The sequence below is a fragment of the Takifugu flavidus genome, chromosome 21, assembly GCF_003711565.1.
Source record: "Takifugu flavidus isolate HTHZ2018 chromosome 21, ASM371156v2, whole genome shotgun sequence".
NCBI lineage: Eukaryota > Metazoa > Chordata > Actinopteri > Tetraodontiformes > Tetraodontidae > Takifugu > Takifugu flavidus.
The window spans coordinates 7,669,583-7,678,924 of NC_079540.1; the positions used below are offsets into that span (position 1 = coordinate 7,669,583).

The 9,342-nt window shown below is 43.6% G+C and overlaps 1 long non-coding RNA gene across 1 annotated transcript; it reads left to right on the plus strand.

Annotated features, from left to right (window-relative positions):
• The first annotated feature begins 294 nt into the window (after positions 1 to 294).
• LOC130518649 (uncharacterized) lies at positions 295 to 4,276 on the plus strand. Its single transcript, XR_008948114.1, has 4 exons — positions 295 to 471; positions 563 to 732; positions 2,170 to 2,273; positions 3,403 to 4,276. It is a non-coding gene; the product is annotated as an uncharacterized LOC130518649 (long non-coding RNA).
• The last annotated feature ends 5,066 nt before the right edge of the window (positions 4,277 to 9,342 follow it).

Sequence of the window (9,342 nt, forward strand, 5' to 3'; positions counted from 1 at the left end):
GAAACATGAATGGAGCTGACTTTGGCTTATCAGCCGCTCACTTGGGCTTGACTTTTCATTCAGACTCAGAAAAAGTGTGTAGAGCCGTTGTTGGAAGCAGCACATCATCATTGTCCTGTCTCTCAGCCCTGATAATGGGCACATGGTCTCCACAATAGGTAAAAAGCTCAACTTAAGTGCTGTGCAATGCTCAAAGTGAGTTGTATTGAACAAGTTGTCTCTCGAGGGTGAGTTTCCATAGATACGGGTTCATCAAAATGCAGCACGCGTATGTCCTGGTCTAACGCCACTTCAGATGTGCGAGATGGGACAAGCGGGTGGAATTGATGCACTCGGCCGTGCACAAACCGTGTCATTAAGTTCAATTATCAACCTTCCATCCAATAACTTCAGGCTGGTTATCTGTATTTATTCCAAAATGTCCTTCGGTTCACAGAAGGCCAACATCACAGACTAGGATGGATCTGAAAGGTACTGCGTCTACATGCATGTAATATAACAACAACAACAACAATAATAATAATAGCTCACCAGTGATGTGCTTCTGGGTCTGTCCTGGGAGGTCCTGGGCTTGTTCCAAAGTCTCCGGCCAGCTTAGTGGGGGTCAAAATCCAGGATAGAGTGTGTGGGATGATCCGGAGGCAGGAGGGGGCTGTGACCGTGCCAACGTTCTACATTAGTGCCAGTCGGGATGCTGGAGGTTGTTGGGTCGGCTCATTTTATTGCGTGCTGGTAAGTTGCTAAAAATCTATTTGACATGTCCTGGTTGTTAACGTGTTAACATGAGATGTCCTGGTTGCTAACGTGCTAACATGACATGTCCTGGTTGCTAACTTGTTAACATGTCCTGGTTGTTAACTTGTTAACATGTCCTGGTTGCTAACTTGTTAACATGACATGTCCTGGTTGCTAACTTGTTAACATGACATGTCCTGGTTGCTAACGTGTTAACATGACATGTCCTGGTTGTTAACTTGTTAGCATGTCCTGGTTGTTAACGTGTTAACATGACATGTCCTGGTTGCTAATGTGTTAACATGACATGTCCTGGTTGCTAACTTGTTAACATGTCCTGGTTGTTAACTTGTTAACATGTCCTGGTTGCTAACTTGTTAACATGACATGTCCTGGTTGTTAACTTGTTAACATGACATGTCCTGGTTGCTAACGTGTCAACATGACATGTCCTGGTTGCTAACTTGTTAACATGTCCTGGTTTTAACTTGTTAACATGACATGTCCTGGTTGCTAACGTGTTAACATGACATGTCCTGGTTGCTAACATGTTAACATGTCCTGGTTGCTAACGTGTTAACATGACATGTCCTGGTTGCTAACGTGTTAACATGTCCTGGTTGCGAACTTGTTAACATGTCCTGGTTTTTAACGTGTTAACAGGTGATAACGGGCCAGGCTTCAGCACCTCCCTCTCACCTTATGAAACAGCAGCACTACAGAGAAGAATGAATCACGCTAGTTTCACGCACAAACACGGAGAGTCCGGGAGATCAAAACTTGATTTCCAGGCCCTGGGATTCTGGGAATTTCAGAGATTTAAGGTTTCATTAAGAGTTTGATGGCTTGTTCTCTATTTTGATAGAATTATTACTCCCCTTTCTGGTGACCAACACTTTTGTCCAAACAAATAATGTACGAGAAGCAGGATGGCGTCCTCTACCGCCTCTAATCAGGCTGCATATGTTTGTTGTGTGATTGCAACGACGTGCTGTTCATTCAGATGTGGCTCGTAATTGTGCAGATCCTTTAAGGCCTCTGCTCCCTCCTCCTCCTCTCTGCAGTCTGGGCGTTATGTTTTATTCTTCCTCTCAGGTCTAGACGGAGCGCTGCCTGCCTGCAGCCACCAAAGTTTGTGAGGATGGGAGTGATGTATTCAGCAACACTCCCTCGTTTCCACTTAAGGGCAGCCAACTTCCTGTCACCAGGTTCCTCAAACTGCAGCATTAGTATTCTGCATCAAGCTGCTACCGGAAGCACCCCCCTCCCATTTCTTTGTCCCAATATTTATCTTACATGTGAACAAACAATAGTCAGAATGAATTCGATAATGGTTGTTATCTATTGTTTTGCAGGAGCAAAAATCTGATTATTCTAACGTCAGCTTCACTTCACACCTTTTTTAATTTCAAGTGAAAATCTGCTTCATCCTAGGCACAGCGTCACTGAGCTGAAGGGGTTTTTCTGGATGACAAGCTCCGTTACCGTGACAACTGTGTTTCACGGTGAAGTTCCAGCACAGAGATCCCTGCAGCATGGTGAGGATTCTAACGTGTGTAAATCAGGTGTAATTGCGACATAGAATGTTGTGCGTTTGTGGCTGAGAGGGAAGTGGCGCGTCAAACAACAAGCGTGTGGATGCACAGCTGCAGCCGCGCTGTTGCGTTGCTTTGTGGGAACATGCAGCATGTAGAGGTGGGGGCGGTCATTCAAAACGAGCGCTGTTGCTCACTGTGTGACGCAGAAGAGCTCATGAAGCGCGCATTCATCCCTGACCTAGCCAAAAGCAGATGGAGGCTACTGCAGGTGTCATTCTGGGACTGCCATCAAACCTCGAACCTTTTTTTCTTCCACTTTACTCAAAGAGAAGTTGAGATTAAGACGCCAACTATGCATGCACTCCGCTCATTTCCTCTGATGTGGATGGAGGGTGGAGAAAACCTCTTTGAAGTAGCGCAGCAGCTTTCAAATTCCTGTTATTCACCTGTCGCTGTGCTTCAGCAAGCGGTTCCTTTTTTTTTAGCTTCATGTGCGTCATTAGACCTGCATGAGAAAAACCTTTCAGCACCACATTTTCCACAGGTACAGAATGTGTCATCAGGTAATTCTGAATATAGCCACTTTTTTTAATGGGGGGTAATTTGATTTCAATTCAAACTTCCAGAAATGTTCAACTTTAATGTGACCATCATAAACTAAGAAAATCGTTTCCCCCCGTTGCTTGACTGAGACGTGGCGGATTATAAAATGACTTGCACAGTGAAATTTCGAGGTCAGGTGGAGGGTCAAGATGCGCTGTTGTGGCCTCGGCCGCGCCGCCACTGTTGGTTAACCTAACCTGCATGGTTAACCTAACCTGCATGGTTAACCTAACTTGCATGGTTAACCTAACCTGCATGGTTAACCTAACCTGCATGGTTAACCTAACCTGCATGTGTTTGATGGTGGGGGAAACTGGAGGAAACCCACACAGACACAGCGAGCAGGTCTGTTGTGCGTCAGGATGTAACACAACCTTCTTACTGTGAGGCAACACTGCTGACCATTTCCCTCAGTCACACCTCCACCTGCTGCTGATCTGCAGCCAGATTGAGGTTCCTGCGTATCTTCTTAAATGTACTGGTAGACTCAGCTTGACTCCACCCTCTTCTTTTCGTCTCTGCTCAGGTGAACATGGCAGCCGTTGTCCCTGAATAGGACTTTTACCTGTTGCTGTCCTGGCTGCTTTGTCCTCACCCCTCCTTCTCATCCTGTACCTGGCTGGACATCAGGAGGAGGGTCCTTCCAGAGTTGCCTGGTCCTCCTCAATGTTTCTGAGGTTTTCCTGCCTCTGTTGTTGAGCTCTGGGTTTCTGTAGAGCTCCTAGAGACAGTTTGGGTCGTAACTTTAGAAATAAAATTGAATCTGAATGCAAAGTTGTTGACAAATATAACAGACATTGAAATCTCACCGAGCGTTTTGAATTTCCATCTCTCAGCGTCACTTCAGAGTTCAATGAAGTCTGATTCAGTTCCGGTGGCTCGAGTGCTGCTGATCATGTTGTTATAGTTTCCCAAACCTGTAATCACTGGTCTGATTTGACCTCACCCCCCTGCTGTGACTGTGATTGTGCACTGTTTGTATTTTTGTATGAGAAAATAGATTTGGGGGGAAAATACCGAAACTGTCTGTACACAAACTACAGACCTCCATCAATCATTAGAAAGAGCAGCTCTGAAAACATGTCAGGTTCATCCACTGTGAGGATGGAGCTTGTTTAATCTGCTATTTAAGGGCCTGATCTTCTCATGCAGCACAAATTAATTGGATTTCAAGTGGGTACAAGAGTTTTACAGGCTGTTAACCTGTAACGAAGAAATTCTGTGGACAAAGCAGAACCTCACCTGATATTGGACTTGGAAAAATCCAAAGCCTTTAGCTCTTAGTAGACCTTTTTATCTTGATGTTTTGATGTTGTCACCATTATTTAACATTTCCGGTTTGCTGAAACGCAAAATCCTTGTACTCGGGGGAGAAAAAATAAAACTTCTACAGATGGTCATTTATGCCTCTTTAAATAACAGGCCAACAAAACACAACCTTCATCGGTAATAATGGAGCAAATGTGAGGTTAGAAGCAGTCTAAATTGAGAGGACGGAGATGCGCAGGTCATCGTGTGAAGGCTACATTCTCCACAGCGGATGTGGCCATTCCGAGCCCGGTGGAGCAGCTTTGTAATTGGAGTTCTTTTGATGATAATCTGCTTCCTGTCTGCTTCACAAAAAAGCCATTACAAAGGTGACGGGTGATAAAGGCAGCTTGCACAGATAATTGCCAGGATCCATCATGGGCCAGCGAATGCATCACATGGCAAGCAGCCAACGTCAGCGCAGTTTGTCTGAACCACTTCCTCTCACCGTGCAGATGCAACATTCAGGTATTTCCAGTTTTTCATGCCAAAGAAAGAAAAGATGTTGGTTTTGTCTTTCTTGGTGGACACACTGCATCTGGTCTATTATTTCTACTAAATAACAGATTATGAGGCTTTTATTAGTTAAACCTGTTTCAAGAAAGTTATCTTGACGAGCTGCTTCCAGATGCACTCCGTGTTTTAGCCTAACAGCAAAATACTGAATTTTCCTCTGGAGACACAGAGGTATCACAGGCTTCTGCTTTCATCTCCACCCTCTCTGGGTGGTTTAAAACAACAACCCTTGTGAAGCAGTTGCCCTTGGCTATCGGTTTGAAAACGATGCCAGGCCGGATTATGATGGTTTACTGATTCAATCGGCAGCGTCCTGTTGGACCTGAACACTGACGTCACTCCACTTACTGGTATTTCTGTTGGTCTGTAATCAGGACTATAAATGCGAGTTTAAACCTTTCGAGCCCAACTGCAACAGAGCCCTGCAAAAATTAAGTGAATGCAACTCAACACCAGTGTGATTAGGTCATGACTTGACATTGCAGACAAGAAGAAGAAGCAGAAGAAATACGACATGTGTCCTCAGAAGTGTGAGCTTGACATCAGTCGTGTTGCACCTGTGTGCTGCGTGTTGTGTGATAAAAATGTGTGATAAAGCTTTGAAGCTCTGCCAGCCAGACTGTAAATACTGACACCTTTCTGGGAACACTTCCAGAGAACAGGGAGAACAAGGAAAGCGCTCAGAAAGCAGTGAGTGCAGAAGCCTTTTTTCATGGTTCCTTAAACCGGATCATTGCTGGGGAAAAAAAGCAGATTTAAAAATGCATTATTATGTTTTAAGGCAGAACAAAACACAACTTAAATCCCTTGTTCACCCGGGTCTGTTGGGGGTCCCCAGCTTCCTCCCACAGTCCAGTCATGCATATGGGAGATGGGCGGATAATTAAGGCCAGATCAAGTTGACCGTCGCTGTGAAGGAGTGTGTGAATGTGGTTGTTGGTCCTTTATGTTCGAAGCCTGTCCAGCTGGTCACCTGTCCTGGGTGCAGCCCTGACGTCCCACCCGGTTTCTCTGAGTCTCCTGTGCAAGTGGCTCATTCTACACGTCCGGATGGTTCAGTTCTCGCTAAATTTGCAACAAATGTTTCTCTCTGAATGGAAGCAGAGCTTCTGCCAGGCTTTCCTTCATCTCTATGCTAATGCGAATCCCTCTATGACTTTGTATGATCCAATTAAAATGGTAATTTTCCATTTTGATAAATATGGATGAAATGTATGCAGGGAAGGCCTGTGCGTCATTATGGTACTCCTTCTGTCTCACTTAGAGGGATGGTTTTAGAGTTGAAACCTGTTAGTGTGAAATTTGGGTCACGGTTGCAAATCGCATCAGATGATAAGATGATGGTCTAACTATAAACACACTGATTATTGATAATATTGACAAACATAATATTGAATATTTTCCCATGTATGAACACTCGTTTATTCAAAAATTCAGACAACTCATAGTTGTTAAATATGGTGTGACGTCAAGGCCAAAAAAGGAAAAAAACATCTTCTCTCTCTTGATCCAAACCCACTTTAAATGAATGAGATGGTTCTGGAATGACAGGACTTCAGTCGTCAGTCTCTTACTCACTTAAACAACCTTCAAATGAGAGCTTGTTGACATTCTGAAGAGAATTAGTTTATCTTTTGTATTAGTTTATACTTTTATCTTATTAGCATGTGTTATACTATATGTTTTTGTTTTATGTTACAGTTAGTTTAGAAGTTAGGGATAGTATATAATCTTTAGTAGGAATACACATAAGCAAGTCAGTTGACCCTTCTTTGACATGAATACTGCTTAGACAGTTGGAGCCAGGCAGACAGGAAATGGTAGACCCCCATCGTAAAACATGAGAGCATAATTTACTGGTGATTGATAAGTTCCTGGACAGGAATAAGACATCTGATCTGGGAAGACAATGGAGAAGAAGGACTGCACCAACACCAAATGAGGCTGGAAGAAGAAGATGAGGTCACCCAAGAAGAAGGACTGGATTGGACTGAATTAGCATCAATAATTTACATATGTTTTTCTATAAAAGACTGGGTCAAGGGATAGTTAGGTTGTCAGACTTCATGCCCTGGCAATGGACTCTGTTATTGTAGGGTTATGAACTGGCCCGGAGCTCTGTAATATTTGTATCTTGAATTGATTCTATGTGCTAAATACATTTTGAAATTGACATTTGTTTACTTGAACTCTTCATTAAAAGAACACGCGGATTGGCAGTGACACACGAGAGGTATTGCAATCCAACAATTCCAACTTTGTCATAACTTCTCTTGATTTTGTACTTTTTTCTGCCTTAAGTAAATAGTCATGATTAGCGCTGGCGGCTTAGCTAGCCTCCGAACCAAAATGTCCGTCAAATCTAAATTTGATCACCTGGAAAACTGACAATTATATGACAGTAATTTCATCTTGTAGCAAAAATGTGAGAAGAGTTGCTGTTCATTAATTATAGGTTGTGGAGCTGTAGTGGAAGATGATTCACTAATTGTCCATGGAAATCTCTGTTGGCACGCTGTTTGTGAATAATCTTGGGTATAAACTTCTTACATGCTCCCAATGAGAATTGCCAAGTGCATGTTGGATGGTGTCCTGGAGGAGATCCTCCCAGACTCCACCCTGGCCAATCATCATCTCTGGGGGTGCTCAGTTGGATTTAGGTTTTGGGAAGAAGCCGTTAAATAACATCACTCACCATCCTCATTCGGGTACTGTTGACCCCCTCCAGCCATATGACGCCGACCATTATCATGCAGCAGAATGACCCGGGACCCCTGCACCACTGTATGGTCTGAAAGTCAGGCTGAGGATCTTGACACTGCGGTGGAAACCACTCATCCTGACCACAGCACATATGGATGTGAACAACCTCCATTGGCTGCAGATATGGCCTTATGCTACCACTAATGGAAGTGTGTGTGAAGCTCTGGGGTCCCCCCATTTCTCTTAATTGTCTCTGAGATGCTGCTACACCTTGATTGAGAAATTGACCCGAATTGATTGGACATGGACTGGGCCAACACACGCAAGCTCACATGACTGTGACCGGCTCGAGAGTTCAAATGAACCACCTCCAGAGCTCAGACAGAAGATTGTGCACAGATCAGGGGAGGGCTGCACCACTGAAGGTGAAGGTTCCCAAGAGTGGAGGGGCTGCCTGGGTCGAGTCAGGGCTCTGGCCCGGGCCGTCTAGCTGTCTAGTTTGTCCAAGGTTTGTCCATTACTTACAGCCACCTTTAACCCTCAACAGGTGTTATTAAATCTCCTATTGTGGGTGACATTAGCAGTCCTTGTGTTTGCTTTATCATCTCTCTTTCCCACGGATATGATTCCTCAGTAACGTGAACTAATAGACAAGATTATTCTACTTACACAATGCTAATTGATTAACACAGACTAACACTAAAACACAAGAAGCAGCTGGGGAATTCCTTTAATTGAGATGCCATCAGTTATTAATCAACCTTAATTGATTGGGGCCGCAGCGCCCGTGCTACATACGAGCAGTGAGATTAATAAAAGTGCCACAGCTTGTGCAGAACTTTAAAAGGCACAAGTTCAAACTCTCAGTCCAAAGAATGCGTTTAAAGAACATTATTGAACAGCATGAATATCAAATGAAGAGAGGGAGAGTGCAAGATAAGTGCATCTAGCCAGATAATCCTGCTGTTAATAAGGTCCTGTAAGGTTGTGTGGAGAGCTTTATTTTATTGATTAACCATATGAAGAAATCAAAAGTGCATTTTAATCAAACTGAATAATTTGCTGAATAGCTGCCCTCACACTCACATAACTGATAGAAAATCAAATCTAAAGTCCATAAACCAGTAAATTATGCAGTAGCGGGACAAAAAGTATTTGTATTGAGAAATGAGAACTATATATATATTTGAACTTCAAACATGCTGCAACATAAATATCAGGTCAGGAGACACTGAGTTCACTGAGCGATGGAATATGATAACTTTCATTTACCAATGTAATTATTTAGACAAGCACAACTGTGACTGCAGATCTGTTGTAACGAGAAACGTAGATATCATACACGACGGGAACCAAATCAAATATCTTACTGGCCTTTTTTAGACTGATGAGAGACTCTAACAGACTTTACAATAGCGTTAATGCTGGTGTCGGTCGGAAAATGCCTCTGGGGGTTTGTCTAACTCGCAAAACTGGTGTTAACGTGGAGCTGATCAAAATGTTTGAGTCACAGCACCTCAAAGCCTCTTTGTGGTCCAATTCACATGCAGCTGGCTGACACATGCCCCGTACGGTCCAGGTGTCATTGGCGAGGATGCATCTGAGATTAAAGAAGGGGCTGATACCAGTTCATTTCTGAGATTTCAGGTCCTTTAATGGCAGTGTTCGCATCACCTGGTACAGTTTGTGGTGCTGTGGGTTCAACCAATGGAAATGTTGCTTATAAGTGGTCAGCACAGTTGTTCATAGAGGCTAATGATCAGTTAGCTTTTAGCTTAAGACACCTCTGGCACATTTAACAGTAACCAGTAAAGGTTGTGCGAGTTTAATGTGATCTCGTATTCTGACATCTTCTCCCAGTATGCTCACAATATCATCATGGTGCCGCATATTTGGCGGTGGAACACCAATGAAACAAATGTTGGGCTATCCACAAAAG